This window comes from Benincasa hispida, chromosome 10 (genome assembly GCF_027475165.1).
Source record: "Benincasa hispida cultivar pf3 chromosome 10, pf3_genome.v1.1, whole genome shotgun sequence".
Taxonomy (NCBI): Eukaryota; Viridiplantae; Streptophyta; class Magnoliopsida; order Cucurbitales; family Cucurbitaceae; genus Benincasa; species Benincasa hispida.
This window is the reverse complement of record NC_143487.1, coordinates 6,918,927-6,935,538: the sequence shown is the minus strand read 5'-3', so window position 1 is coordinate 6,935,538 and position 16,612 is coordinate 6,918,927. Positions and strand designations below refer to the sequence as shown.

At 34.6% G+C, this 16,612-nt stretch overlaps 1 long non-coding RNA gene across 3 annotated transcripts; it reads right to left on the bottom strand.

The window, feature by feature from the left end:
* Positions 1-754: 754 nt before the first annotated feature.
* On the bottom strand, positions 755-5,443 carry LOC150033076 (uncharacterized). Of its 3 annotated transcripts, none has more exons than XR_016524151.1 (3): positions 4,867-5,330; positions 2,587-2,629; positions 755-1,471 (listed from the first exon to the last, which is right to left on the bottom strand). It is a non-coding gene; the product is annotated as an uncharacterized LOC150033076 (long non-coding RNA). The 3 variants fall into 3 exon arrangements; XR_016524152.1 differs by lacking the exon at positions 2,587-2,629 and adding an exon at positions 4,689-4,754 and having other exon boundaries at positions 1,299-1,433; positions 4,867-5,420; XR_016524150.1 differs by lacking the exon at positions 2,587-2,629 and having other exon boundaries at positions 4,867-5,443.
* Between the last annotated feature and the right edge of the window lie 11,169 nt (positions 5,444-16,612).

The window sequence follows — 16,612 nt, the reverse complement described above, 5'->3', positions numbered from 1 at the left end:
TTACTCGATCGTGGGCGATGATCTGACAGTTCGTGATTTTCACTGGTTATTCGCTGTGTTCATGCACTTGATCGAGTTTGTTTGGATGCTTGACTGGTGTTGATCAAGGGAGTACTTGAAAAAGAGTTCTTCAAAGGTATGTCACTTGATTCCTTGTGTATTTAAATTAAAAGCATGCTGTAATTTACTTAATGATGCATAACTGTTGTTGTTTGTTTGTAAATACTTTGTTCTTTCACAATGGGTTTGGAACGATCTGCTTCCGCTCAATGGTTCTCTTGTGTAAGAGTTCCTTCATTCAATTCCTTCAGTCTTGATGACAAAGTGTCTCACACTTAGGGAGAGCCTAAGTTTTTCTTCACTAATATTCAGAAACTTAGGAGGAGCCTAAGTTCTATTGAGAAAATGTCCCTTATCAAGGGGGAGCTTGGTTGATCAATTATAAGTTAGACTCTATCTGTGTCGCTTTTATTGTCATTATTTTAATGATAAATACAACGTTGTAAACACTTGACCTTTTTATATTAGTGAATTTATCTTTCCTAAACATACTGCCTCCTAAACGTTGGTGGTATATCATTGAACCGTTACCAAACTTTGTGTTTTATTCTCTCAGTTCGTTGTTGGTACTTTATTTGTTGTTTATGTAATTGCCAAGACTCTCTGTGGAACATTTGCGTTATGTGTAATGGATCACCTTAATATTTCAATTCTCTTTCCATTGACTTCTTGTTATACCTAAATGGACTTTTAATAGTAAAATAGTGTATTCTTTTATTCCAGTATACATAGAGGAGACATAACTTACCTCTCTACAGATTCATAGTTTTGATCTTTCATATCTAGCAATTATTGAAAAAAGAAAGTTTGATCAAGAAAATAATATAACGTAAACCATAGAAAAGAAAGTATTAGGAAATTGAACTAATGTAGAAAGATGGGTGAAGGGGAAAAGAGACTTCAATAGCACTTTCCATCATCTGTAGAACTTTTTTCATGGTGGGCCTTAAGGATGGTTCCTCTTGAATGCACCAAATTCCTATCATCACAAATTTCTTCACCCTCTTCGATCCATCTTTGCTTCGTCATCATTTTCTATCAATAGCTCCATTTTCCCATCGTTGAAGTAGCCATAAACCCAAATCTGCCAATACCATTTGTTCTTCATCCTTTGCTTTCTCCTCAAAATTTCTTCTACAGCATATAATCTCTAGCAACAATATCCCAAAACTATAAATATCCACCTTCACTGTGATGGGGACGCTTCTAAACCACTCTGGAACTACATATCCTTTGGTTCCTCTAATTGTTGTCAAAGTTCGAGTTTGATCTTTTTTCAAAAGTTTTGCCAGACCAAAGTCTGCAATCCTTGCAGTAAATGAGTCATCCAAAAGGAAGAAGAAAAGGGAAGAAACCTTTTGTTGATTGCACACCTAGACAACATAGCTTTCAGCAACGGGACGAATCCTTTCTAAAAAAATTAAGAAAACAACATGATAATTTTAAATAAATTTAAATCATATCTAATAATTAAAATCCAAATCCCAACAAAATCTCACCTAAACAAGTTTAAAAACGCAATGAATTTTGCTAATATTGTGGGAAAATATACTTTCGATTTGATGGAAATCATACAATTCAAAAAGTGGTCATCTTTCTAATTGGATATTTTCTTTTGACCATCTAACACAATTTCTCAAAATAATAAATAAAGAAACATGTGCAATTGTGAGAATTGGAATTTCTAGCCAAGGTCCTTGATCTCTTTAAAATAGTTTTTCAAGTGTTTAATTAAATAAATAAGTTATTTTAGAAAAAAAATCAAATATTCGACAACCATTCAAAATAAATTTTGAAAAAACTGAGTTTATAAAATAAGTTAGAATAAACACTTAAAATCATTTTTTAGAAAAATGTTTTTAAGTGTTTAATTGCTAATCTCTCCTTAATTTGTGTAATTCATAAAATTACCAAAACGACCCAAAATTATCTATCTCACTTATACTATATATATTGTCATGGCTACCACTACCCTCTATTGGTCAACTCCAACCACTGTCGCTATTAGTCTCCACCTTCACCGTCGGTCACCATGGCCACCACTACCGGAAAACTTTTTTTTAATGATATTTAAAACAAGAATTTTTATAAGGTTAAGTTTGTAATACTTCTTATAGGAATTTGTTGTTAAGACTGCAACACGTATGTAAGTTTGAGGTGTAATTTGATGAAAGTAATTGTTTATGTGAAAATTGATACAATTTGACGAGTTTAAAGGTTTGTTGCTTAATCTTTCAATGTGCTATACTCCAAATATACAAGATAAGGTTTATAGTTTGAGGTAGGAGGTCTAATGACAAAGAGCGGATGTCTTATCTTAATGAAGGGAATGTATGACAATTACCATTAACATTAATTTACTTTGATGCTACAATTTGTTGAGTTATATCCATTGGTTCAATTCTTAATTTGATTAGAAAATATAGCTTAGGTTTATATTTAAAAAAATGAAAAAAAAAAACTATCTTTTCTGTCTTCAAGTTTTGAAGAGTAGGTATATTTGGTCTTTAAGCTTTTAAAATGTACCTTTTTTCCTCCCAACTTTTAAGAATAGGTGGTGCATTGGTTCCTAAGTTTTCAAAATGTAACTTGTTAGTCTCCAAATATGTTTAAAAAGTCATCACTCAAAAAATAATAACAAAGCATCTCTACCATTCATCTAAAATCTATGTTGATCACCAAAAAAATAACCAAAAAAAAAAAAGATCTCTCCCATTTTTTTTTATCGAAAACCTTTAGATGGATTTTCTGCCATTTTCTTTAAAAAAATATCAGAGTATTGTAAGTAAAAATACCATACCTAAATATCTTGAAGTTTTAAATGAAAGGAAAGATTTTCATTCTATAAATTCTACTAATATTGTCTTAATACCTAAAAACTCCTAATCCTTCTTTAGTTGGAGATTATAGGCCTATTAATTTATGTAATCTTTCTTATAAAATTATCTCTAAGTCTATAGCTAACAGGCTTAAACCTTTTTTAGAGCAGTTGATCTCTATTTCACAAGCTGCTTTCATTTCTGCGCTCAATTCACGATAACATTATTATAGGTCATGAGTACTTACATTTCCTCAAATCTCGGAAAGGAAACAAAGAAAAAGCAACACCTGTAAAACTTGATTTAAGTAAAGCATATGATCGTGTTGAATGGAAATTCCTAAAGACATTTTACTTAAATTAGGCTTTGATTCATCTTAGGTATCCTTAGTCTTAAAATGTATTTCTTCTGCAAGTTTCTCAATTATAATCAATGGTTACGCTAAAGGTAATATTATTCCATCTAGAGGTTCGCCACGAAGATCCACTATCCCCTTATCTATTCTTTTTTTTTTTTTTTTTTTTTTTTTTTTTTTTTTGTCGAAGGATTATCATCTATATTTCAAAATGCAAATCAGAATAATCTGATTTTTGGAATTCATCTCAATATATCTTGCCCTAATATTTCTCATTTATTATATGCTCATGATAGTTTAATTTTTTTTTTTGTAAAGCATCTGAAACTGAATTAATTAACCTTAAAAATATTTTACTTCTATTTGAGGCAGCTTTCGGTGAATATATAAATTTTGACAAGTTCTGTATGATTTTTTTCATCTAATGTGAGTTCTGATCGTGAACATTTTTTAAGCAATCTTTTAGGTATTTCCCATGTAAAACAACATTGTAAATTACTTGGGTCTTCCATCATATTTATCAAGGTTTAAATCAGCTGAATTCAAATTCGTCCAAGAAAGAATATGGACGACTATTCAAAACTGGAAAATGGCATTTTTCTCGAAAGCTAGTAAAGAAATTTTAATTAAAAGCATTGTCTAATCTATTCCTACTTATGTCATGAGCTTATTCAAACTTCCTAAGTCTTTTTGTGAAGAGATTACAAAAGCCTTAACTAATTTTTGGTGGGGATCAACTTTTAATAAAATGAGGATGGAATGGAAGAAGTTAGGCCTACCAAAATCATTGGGTGGCCTTAATTTTTGTGCTTTATTTGATTTTAACCAAGCATTAATAGCCAAAAGGTGTGGAAAATGGTAGAAAATCCAAATTCTTTTGGAGAATGATACAATCCAAATTCTTTTGTATCTACCATCCTTAAAAGCTTATATTTTAATGAGTGTTCGATTCTTGAAGCATCCATCAAATCAGGTTCATCTTTCATTTGGAAAAGTTTTATATGGGGAATAGAACTTCTATCTAAAGATCTTCGATACAGAGTTGGGAATGGTAATTCAATATGTTTCTTTTCAGACCCTTGGATTCCAAAGCCTTCATCATTCAAGCCTACTTGCTTTAACCCTTTAACATTGAACCTTTATGTTGCTGATTTCATTCTCCCAATGGGTGGTTGGAAAGAATCTATTTAAGAAGATTTATTAAATGATGAGAATGCGGATTATATCAGGAAAATTCCTACTACTAATAATAATCTTCCTAACAAACTAATTTGGAACTAGTCAGGAATCTATTATGTGAAAAGCTGCTATCAACTTTTTATGAGAAGTATTATAAATGAAGATAGTCCAAGCTTCAATCCAATGGCTAATGTTTTGGGAAACATTTGGAAATTAAAAATTCCTAAAAAAATAAAACATTTAATTTGCAGAGCACTTCATAACATTCTTCCTACCATAAAAAATTTAAGGAAGAAAGGTTTGAATATCACTGAATAAGTTAGTAAATGATTCCCCGATTCCTGAAAGTTCAATTAGAGCGGATTGGATTCAGAAATATATGACTGAATATACAAATTTCAATATGTAATCACTAAATCAGAAAAAAAAAAAAAAAATTCCTTACAAGCTCACCTAATCAAGTTAAGTGGATTCGCCCTCCAGCTGGTTTTGTGAAGATTAATGTGGATGTTGCCTGGAGAAAAGAAGCTTCAAACCTGGGAATAGACATCGTTGCAAGGGAATCAACTGGAAATTTTATCAGGCTTGAAATGCTAAACATGCAAAACAACTCCGAGCCTCCATTATCAGAGATGTTGGCGATTCTGGAAGGAGTGAAAGTGGCAGAAAGATGGGGTTTCTTTGATATTATTTTAGAATCTGATTGTCTAACAAGAATTAATCTTCTAAATTGTAAAGCCTTATCCTATTGTGAGGTTGAATGTTTAAAAAAGAAAATAGATGAGCCGACTTCTTTTTGTAACTCTTTAAATTTTGTACATGTTAAAAGAAATGGAAATAGAATGGCCCATGAGGCTAGAAATTTCAAGATGCAGTGATAGCCTCCCTAATTGGGCTCTTTCTATCAACTCAGAAATGTATCTCTTTGTATGGCTCATGAGTCTTAATAAAGATGTATTTTTTTTTTCAAAAAAAAAAAAGGAAAAGAAAAGAAAAAGAAAAACAAGAAGCTTAAGTAGGAAAAAAAAAACAGAGCACATACCATGAAGCAATCCTTTGTAAAGGCAACCTCTCTCTTTCATTGTATATAAGCTTAAAGTTTAAGTAAATTTCATGTTTCTTTTACTAAGAAAAGAAAGGTTGAAAAAAAATTCTATATTTTGTCTTCATCCTTTCTCAAATTTTCTCGAAGAAGGATGTCCACCTTCCCTACTAACATTTTTCCCTAATCAAATCTATATGAAGATTTTTTTAGAGAAATTGCAATATATGTCTAAAACGAGAGGTGGTTTTGAAAATATCTATTTTTTTTTTATTGGAAAAATATCTACCGAATCTAATGGTTGTAATTTATTTATTTTGTTTTCCATATGACCCTCTAACTAAATTTGTAGGCCACATCGTCTTTTTTAGAATTTTCAAAAAGGATTTTGTTTTCATTTCTAATTTATATTATAATTGAAAAAAAGACTTCAACGATAAAGAATCACAGAGGCAAATTCACAACAGATGTAGACAATAAAGAAATTCACGAGTGACAAATTGATTTCATCTGCAATAGCTGGTGGATGACAATAGGTAATAAATCCAGGATCAAGAAACCCACGAGAGATGGGTTTGAGCATGGTGAATGAAATCATATCTGAGTAATCACAACAATGGATCTGAACGGTAGCGACTAGGTATGGACAAAGTGGCTAGTCGGCGGGGATGAATTGCAAAGGAATATTATGAACTTAGGCGAATCGAGCAGTCCCACTAGTTGGGATCTGAGTTGTGGGTGGTTGGATTTGAGCGTCAACGATGACTTTAGAAAGAAGATAGCCCATAAAACCCTTGGTCTATGTAAAATGATTTGTGTGTAGTCATTAAATTTGCCAACATTTCAAATACACAGTCTATACACGGTACAACGCACAATTAGCAGCGCAAATAGATACAAAAAATATGAATGTTATGGATTTGAAAGGTTTGGGAAGTTGGTTTTGCATGTGACATTGTTTTATTTTTGTTAATAAACCTATTTTTCTTTCATATATTTTATACGTGTTCGCATAATGTATAGACATTGTGCTTTATTTTGTTATAAAAAATTTGTTGGGTTATGTCCTAAAACTCGTGGTTTGTAGACGATAAACTTATTCTGTAAATCAATAAAGTTGTTATTGAAATTTGATTCAATAAAGTTATATTGAATATATGAATTACTTATTTCGTTTTAGAAATAAATCCAATAAACTAAAAGATCCATGACTATTACATGAGTACTTGAACTTTATGTAGAGATATAAGAGTGGATCAAGTTCGAGTATATAGTCTAAATGATCTATAATATATGAATAAGGTTGGGTGCCTTATTCAGGTAAAACTATCGGATGCAGCTCACTCTGTAGTTGTTACAAGGAGTTGTAAAGTGTTACAGACGAAGTGATCTTGATTCGTACATGTAGTGACATGAGGAGTTGGGGCATCTACTGCAATGAGTTTGTGCAAGATCAGACAAAGAAATAAGTCACTCTTACTTTATTAAGTGATTCATTGTTTAAGACTGACAATTTCACAACGATGACCTAGGTAACTTAACTTAAATCCTAAGCTAACTATGAACTCAATAAGCCTCCCATTTCAGGGGTAAGACCGGGTAGATAGCTGGGGACATAGGGTGCAAGATAGAGTTCACTTCTACCCGCTTTTAGGGATAGTAGAGAGGTTGTTTCCTTAAGTTCTGACTTCGGGTCTTGAACAAGGGGCCCCACCCTCTCATTGGCTCGAGAGGGACTCGGTTTGATGATCGAATCACAAACCAATTATTCATTAAAGGATTAGTAGGACTTAAAAAACAAGAGGTAATTTCGGGGGTAAAACAACCTTTTGACCTAGTCGTTATTACGAACAACCTGTGAAGGGTTAACTTACTAATCATGTTTATATCAAGTGACACAATATATCTAGAGTGAGGGGAGTGCAACTATGAGCTTTAATGGAGTGATCCAGTAGTTAACGAATGAAGATTAATTCGGTGTAAAGAGTTTAGCCAATTAATCTTGGATCGTTGGAGCCCATGATCTGTAGGTCCACCAGGTTCCTCTACTAGCTCACAAACGAATTAGCCTTAGAGTAGTGTGATAAGTTGATTTGAAACGTTCAAATTAGAATTAAGGAGAATTAGTAATTATATGTGATATAATTACACGTTTAATTTTGGAATTAAAAAAAAATTTTGGAGAATTGGTTAATATTTAAATATGATTTAAATATTAAATTCATGATTAGGGTTTCAAGAAGATGGAATTTGTATTAAATTAATTTAATATTTGATATTAAATTAATCGAATTAATTAAATTGTTTAATTAATTATTAATTATTAATTTTATTAGAAATTTTAATTTTGAATTAATTTTTGTAAAATTAATAAAATTTCAGTTTTGTTTTTTGAATTAAAAACTGAAAATCTTTTTTAATTTTGAAAACAAAATGAAAAAGGAAAAGAAATGAAAAATCGAAAGTGGGATTTTCCCATTTTTGGAACCAAGCACCTTACTCATGTTTTCACTAAAATTCCAGCTCAATAATGAAGGTGGAGATGGAATTCATGTAGAAAGTTTGTTGCTTGAATGTCATGCAATATAAACTTTAGTTCTAAATACTCATCGGGGATGCAAAAGTTTGCATTTTGCTGAGAATTTGTGTTTGAAGAAGTGTTCTTCACACTGTGTAAAACCAGTAACCTCCTCTCCAATTTCTTTTGACTCAAGCTTGTTTTGAGTCCCACAACTCAATCTAAGGCTCCAAGAGAATAGTAGGGAAAACCTTGTGGTGATTGACATCCAAAGGAACGGAGGATTGTAGCTGGAATTCGTGATTCAAAGGTACTTCAAAGGTTAGTGTTTAAACTCTATTTTTAGTTTATGAGCATGCTAAATTTGAAACTAAATTAATTAATTAGAATACTTAATGATCCTGTTTTGCTTCTGCTTCTTGCTTCCTTATTCCAACAAAATTATGACAGCACTATAAAAGTGTTATCGTCCTTAGTTTAATTCAGGCTCGTTCGTAGAATTTTATGTGTTTACTATGCTATTTTGTAAATATTGAGCAACTAAGATGTAGAATGGACGTTTAGAGCAAAAATGAGACTTAAGCAAACAAAATTGGAGCTCCATAGCTTTAACTGAGGAAAATAGTTCAAACTTACTAAAATGCCCCTAGGAGAGCGTTCCAACCCTCCATCCAAGTGTAAAGCTATGCTGGTAGGCAGTGGTGTGGTGTTGTCATGATGCTTCCCTTACGCTTGAAGGAAGTAGCACACTAAGAGTCACAATGCTACTAACTTTGATACAATTTCCTTTCCGCATGCGCGCCTGGTGATTGAGTGAGTGTAGCAGTTCGCGCAATAAGGCCTATGTCTTACGCTGAGGCCAGCGTTGCAACGCTTGACCCAAGCGTTACAACGAGATTAATTTAATTGACCTATAGAGAACATACGATATCCCGACGTTAAAAACACCGTTGGGAGTCCACTAGTCAAGAGATATGCTATCTCAAGACGCTGTAAAACCACCGTCGAAAGATATAAGTAACTCTCGATGGGTATATCAGCGCGTCGGGAGTTATATGTATAGCCTTGTTCAGTTAGATAAGAAACCAATCTCCATTCCATTCTTGAAAATAAACACTTTATTCTCAGAAAAGAAGACGGTATAGCCTTGTTCAATGAGACAAGAAACCGAGGCTAAGTTCCTCTTAATATGAGGAACTACAAAAATATTATCCAGTACCAGATAACGTTTCTTGTCAACAAATAACTTCAGCCTGCCTAAAGCAACAACTGAAACAACCTCACCATTACCGACTCGAAGAGTCATCTCTCCTTGTGGTAACGTTTACCAGGAACTAAATCCTTGGTAAGAGGAACTGACATGATTGGTAGCACTTGAATCTAGGATCTAGGCAGAATCACCATTCTCTACCAGACATGTCTCCAAGACCAATAAATCATATTTATTGTCTTGTCTCCTCTTTTAGAGAGTAGTGGGATGGAGGTCGTTTGCCACTCGGTTCACACGATTCTTTCCATTGTAATAAATCGGTCATTTTTCAAAGCTTTAAACGGAAATACTAATGAGTTGCTAAAAAGAAAAACACATTTACCTACGTTAGATTTTAAGCAAATACCCGTTGTAAAAAAAAAACAACATCCAATAAGGTTTTAGCAAAACTAACATGAACCCCATGTGACATCTAGTTTCGTAATGACGCTTCAAAGATTTAGGACAAAAGCCACCGAAGGGAGGTTAGTTATCCCTCCTCTGCATTGAGAATATCTAAACCAGTCATTAATACAAGAATAACTCTTACTCCTATAACAACTAGCCATCATTGATTTAACCAAGAGATTATTAACTTACTTAACAATCTCCCGTGAGTGTGACCTACCATTTTAAGCCCTAGAGGTCCGTCCTAAAAGGCCAATCGGAAGGGGGAAAATCCGATTGGGGCAAAACCTAAAGCGGCCCTATCCATTTCTAGAGTTCACCTTGATATTGACCAACTACCCATCTGAAGGGGGTCGCATCGAAGGCGACACGAGGGCGTACAGAATGATCTAACGGTGTGAACCAATGACAGAGACCATAGAACGTGTTGGCACACACCCTTCACCCACTTACTATAAATACTCTCTCCGTCCACCTTAATATTGACTCATGCAAACACCATCCGAAGGGGGATGCATCTTGTGGCATCTCGAGAACAAGCATGAATCTCACAGTGTGAACATCCAGGGAGAAACGTGAGTGGAATCATAGACATATCTTATACGCCTTCTCCTCCCACTAAGTATTTTATAACCTAAGGTTTAGTTTACTTAGAAAAAACACGACTAAGGATCTTAACTAAGTGACTTTTAGGTTTTCCCAAGAGTAACTTTTACTTTGGATAGTTGAACAACTTTTGATCATCATCCATTAAACTCTTTAACGGAGTCTTTGATCAAAACGTCGCATGCTTGTTGAAAATCTATCTAATTTACCTTTACAGGTAGGTTCCCAGGTAGGGGTATTACGTTTTCATCAATTTAAGAACCCCAGCCTAGCCAGAACCCGCCTTAGACAAAAGGTCCCTTATAGATAGGTTTACAAAAAATTTAATCTTTTATTCCAACCAATTTAATCCTATTAAACCGATCTTAAAAGATTAATCTAGGTTGCTAAACTCTTTAGAACTACTTGAACTTAGGTCTATCTCAATCCAATTTTAAAACCCTTTTAAAAAACTTGAGTTCACCCTAAGTCCGCATGCAACTCTGGATTATTGATTTTAGGTCTAATTTCCTTTATAACACTTATAAACGGAAACAACCACAACGCGAAGCTAACATATGCAAGACATTCATAACGCTTATAAACGGTCTAAGTGTCATGCCCAATGCATTGTCCATTAATTGCTACTTTCTTTATATAACATTTATACAAAACTGCAATGAAACAAGGAAAACATGCTTCCATTCATCCTTAGACTATAACATTTATAATAAAAGGATGATGCATGATAATGCTCAATGCATGCAAAATATAACTCTTATATTTCATGATGCATGCACATGCTTTCAAGTAATTTCTTCATGCAATATTATAACATTTATAATACATGATGCATGAGTAATTGCACAACCTAAGGTAGGTTTTTAACTATATGACAAACACCTTGACATATAAGTACCATACATCACATGTATAAGCAATCAAAGATGATGAACAGGGTAAAATTGCCTTAAAACACAAAAGGGAAAGCTATCTATTACAAAGACAATGAGTCTCTGGTTCAAACAGGCGAACCAGGTCTTGAACCGCTCTGCAAAGCATTGCTTCTTCAACCATCCATCGTGTACAAAACACCCTGTGATCGTCTACGATAAAACAAACCCTTCGTTGATCGCTTACCAGTGCTCCCAGAGTTAAAATGATCGTTTAGCATTACTATATGATCGTCTAGAAAAATCCAAACGATCGTTTAGCCATTACAATACGATCGTGTACCTTTACTAAGTGATGAAGCCTGAAGTACACGATCGCTTAGCGTGCTTTGCACAGTGCCCACCTTCCGCGATCGTCTAAGCGACTATGATGTCGCGAAGCACCATCGCCTAAGTGATCGCTTAGCTAGCATCTTCGTATCACATTCATGCGATCGCATAGGTAGTAACAAAGCGATGAAACTTACTAACTACACGATCCTCTAGCGTGCGCCTTCTACTAAACGACGAGTATTGCATGCTCCCACTACGATCGTCTACCTCCAGTGCCTATGTGATCGTACAACCAATGCAACACGATATGGTAAACGATTTACCCCATCGCTTAGCATTAACTAAACAATCGTTTAGAAAGTACTACATGATTGTCTAGAAAAAATATCTAAACAATCGCTTAGTTAAATCCCAACGATCTTTTACCTGAGGCTACACGACCCGACCAACATTTGATCTTCTTCTTCGTTGAGAACTGCATCGCCATGCACCAAAGCTTCATCACGAACGACTCAACGAACTCGAACTTTTCAAATTACAGACTCGATTGCAAAGTTAATTTCGGCCAAAAACGTAGGGGCCCTTACAATTAACACTTTGTAATAACGAAAGCTTTAACAAAAAGAGCAATTTAAACCCGAAATATTCATCAATTCATCCACAAATGCATAAACGGTTAACTACAAATGCAGAAACCCACCACGACCGTAAAAACCGTTCGATTCAGATCTGTAATTTGGAATATCAAAGAACCTGGCTCTGATACTAATTGATGGAAATTGTAATCAAGATTTTCGTGAGCAGCGGAAGCAAGACAATTCCCAAATTACAATCATGAATCAACAATACATTTACAGTCAACTTCGATACAAATAGTTATGCAAATATACAGAGAAATTACAGCATGAACATCAAATGTATAGAAGGAAAACCTGTACTAACAAAGGTAGAAGCGTCTCCACGCTTTGATGCGCACGATGATTGATCATAGCAACCATGAACGCTTGAACTACATGACCGCAACACCACACGAACACAGCACAAACACTTCGCGCTCGTCCTCAACGATCTCCTCAGTCACGAAATCCTCCACAACAGCGAACGACCTCCACAGCACCATGAACGGCCTCCGAAAAACCTCTCGAGTTGAGTCTGACACCACCAACAAGGCGACCTTGGTATTCTCGATGTGAGAATCCAGAGGGTGGGCTCTGTTCGAACTTTGTGTGAGGCAGATGAATGGAGGAAACAACGATCGCGTACACAACTGGGCAAGTGGGAGAAGTCGGAGACCTATCGTATAAGTCGATGCTCAATCGTTTAGATAAAACTATGCGATCATCTAGCAAAAGCTATGCGATCGTTTAGCTCTATCGTCTAACTCGGTCAATTCTACACGATCGTTTACCTTGGGCCAACGATCGTCTAGCAAAGCTATGCGACCGTTTAGTAAACATTGCACGATCGTTTAGCTAGCACCTGCATGATCATTTAGCTCGTCCAGTCGTCGTTTAGTAAATTTGTATTTACTTGATGACTTCCGTGAGTTTCTTTTCGCCGAAGAAAAAACTCAAAACCTTTTTCAATCTTTTGTAAAATAAATCCCTTTTTCGAAATAGGAAACCGATTTTCTTTTAAACTCACGGTTACCATGATCAATCACCACCCACTACATTTGGTTATTTAAAAGAAAAAATATTAATTATCTAATAATTAATATTATTATAAATATAAATGATAACCAACTTATCATACTATATTTATAACCTATAATTTTAATATTTCATCTCATGAAACATATAAACCATAGTTCTTTTCCTATTCCATGGTACTTAATGTAAATCTCATTTACATCAATCTTCCACTAGATGTATCTTATACATCATACCGATTATATCACATATAATCAAAATACCTCTTGTCAATTTGAACATTTCAAATCAACACAAAAAACTGATCCTTCAACATGAATCCAAGCTACCAAGGGGACCTCATGGACCTGTAGATCCGAAGCTCCAACGATACATGAATAACTGACTAAACTCTTTAGTCACGGGATCCACCTTTCGTTAATTATCAAGCACTCAACTAAAGACCGACAACTGAACTCTCCTCACTACAGATATATTATATGTCCATCTTAACCAATGAGCAGTGCAACAACCCTTCACAAATCACTCGTAAGTACAGCTGGGCCAATAATCATTATGCCTCTGTAGTTACATCTATCTTCTTAAGTACCACTGATCCCTCTAATGAACATAAATCATAGTCCTATTATAATTGAGTCTTCTCTTCCAAAGAGAAGTTGTGGCCACTATGTTCAAGCCCCGGAATCAGCCCTTAAGGGAGCAATCTCTCTATTTATCCCTGCTTTGGGAAAGAAGTGAATTCCATATTGTGGATTAAGTTCCCAGCTCCCAGATCAGACAAGTCCCCAAAAAGGTAGGCATGTTGAGTTGACAATCTGGCCACTCTCACTCATACTAATCAAAGGACCGGCCTCAAAGACAGGAATTCACAAAACACTCAGGATTGAGGTCGTTCACCTATGGTCGTTTAGGTGAGATGCAAGTCTCTAGTATCAACGGCGTTATATACAGAGTCTAGTCACCTCGTGGTCTAGGTCTTATACAAACTCTTTGTATAGGACACCTCCGCTCCACTCCACACGAATGGTCAGGATCTACCATCTGTAGTAGTTTACAACACTTGCAAACCTCTATAAAGCGGGTCGTATCCGTAGTGTCACCAGGATCAGGTATCCCACCTTAATCCTATACTACAGACCGATTTAGTTTATCATTTAAGGCATGATCCACTTGTATATAACATATACATGCTTAAGTTCACATAAGATAACCAAGAAGCTTTGTTTATTGGATATGAGTAAATGCCAAAATTAAATAACACTTATTTTATTCATTTAACAATGTGTATCTTTACAAAACAACGAGACTCTGGGAGAATTAAGACACCAATCCTAATAACTAGTTCTACCGCATCGGGAGATAGGTCGTGAACTCTTGACGAATGAATTTATTCGTCGGAAGTTATGCATATCTCCCGATGCTTACATTTTAAGTGCCAAAGATAGCCTTTAAATCTTCCAGACCAGATCTGGAAATTGATTTTGTAAACTGTTAGGGTTTGTGCGCCAATTTCTCTTTGCCGGATTTTGTTGCCTCTCGTCGTTCTTCTATTTCGTTGCCTCTTGTTGGTGCCCGCTCGTCAATCGCCGCCATCGCTCATCGATCTTGAAGGTAGGGATTTCTGGTGCCTCTCGTCATTGCTTGTCGATCTTGAAGGTAAGGATCGCCGCATTGTCGGTGCCTCCCCTCTATGCGTGCTTATCTATTTACCTTTTTCTTCAAATTAAGGAGTGCAATAAAGGTAACTCGTTTCCCTTTTCTCTTTTGATATAAAGCTTTAAAAAAAAAGTTTTGTTTTGGTTTGTGCTCGTACTTGCCATTGCTAGATACCTACTTATCTAAATCTGAAAAGTAATTACTTATGTCCCGTGTTGCACTCATTTTTTTATCGTTCAATACTTCGACCACATAGAAAAAGAGATATATTGATTGTATTAGATAATATGGTTTCATCTCAAAATCAACTAACTGTTAATATGAACCTTCATGTTATCTAATAGGGCAAACTGCAAGTGGTAGCACTTCTAAGGCTAGTAATTAAGTGTAAACACTGACACTTCTAAATAATTACGAATATAGAAAAATGTATCGATAATAAATTCTATTGTGATAGACTCCTATCACCGACATAGCTTATTGATAGACTCCAATAACTAACTTGTAGTTGAGAAACGCATCCATAAGTCTATAATAATTCCACTTTTATTTCTGTGAGCATATATAAGCCTCTAAAAGTTAACCATCATTCATTATGTACACAACACAAGTTATAATTTGTTTTAGATTACAAGTTGGGTTATAAAAGGTTTATTTTTAAGGATGAATAAAGAATGGATCAAATTTAGAAATAAGTTGTCGGTCGAGTATAGAGAATGAGTATCCCAATTTTTAGATGTGGCAAAGTTTCATGTTAATTATTCCAGACGAACAAGATGCCCATGCAAAAATCGTGTGAATTCAATATGGGAGTCATTAAAGGGTGTGAAGCAACATCTATTAACATATGGAATATCACCATCATATTGTGAATGGGTATATCACGGAGAGCCAGTCAACTTATCTAAAGATTTTGAAAGACAAACAACTTATTCAATACATAATGATGAAGAAACTAATATAGAGTGTAATGTTGTTGAAGAAAATAGAATGTTGAACCTTATAAACGATCTACGAGTTCCAATTGAAAATGAAGACGCAAATGAAGAAGGAATCAAAAATGAAATTCCTCTAATGGTCAAGAAAGAGATACCACAAACTTATTTGAGGATTTAATGGCGGAAGCACGTAATGAACTATACTTGCTTGTTAGCAATTATCGTCCTTGAACTTTTTAGTGAAGTTGATGCATATCAAAGTTTTAAATGGGTAGAGTAACAAATCATTTGAAATGTTGTTAGAACTATTAAAAGTAGCGTTTCCAACTGACACCGCTATATGTACTTCCTTTTATGAAGCTAAACGAAAATTGCATAACTTAGGCCTAGGTTATGAGTCAATTCATGCGTGCAAATGTGATTGTGTATTGTATTAGAAAGAATTTGCAGATTGACAACAATACCCAGTTTGTGGTGATTCTTAGTACAAAGTTAATGATGGAAAGGGTAAAATAGTCCCACATAAGGTATTATGTCATTTTCCATTGCTTTAGATCCCCAAAATGTTCGTTTAGGATTAGCTTTATATGGGTTTAATCCATTTGGGAACATGAGTACTTTGTATAGTATTGTGACCTATGGTGTAAATCCTTTATAATTTGCCACCTTGGAAATATATGAAGGAGACAAACTTCTTCTTGTCTTTGCTCATACCTAGTACAAAATCTCCTGGAAGGAAATTGATGTTTACTTGCAGCTGTTGAATGAAGATTTGAAAGAATTATGGACTATTGGTGTGCAAACTTATGATTATGTTATCAATGAGTTTTTTCAACTATATGCGGCCTTATTATGGACTATTAATGACTTCTTTACGTACGATGACTTGTCTGGGTGGAGTACAAAAGGTTATCAAGCATGTTCC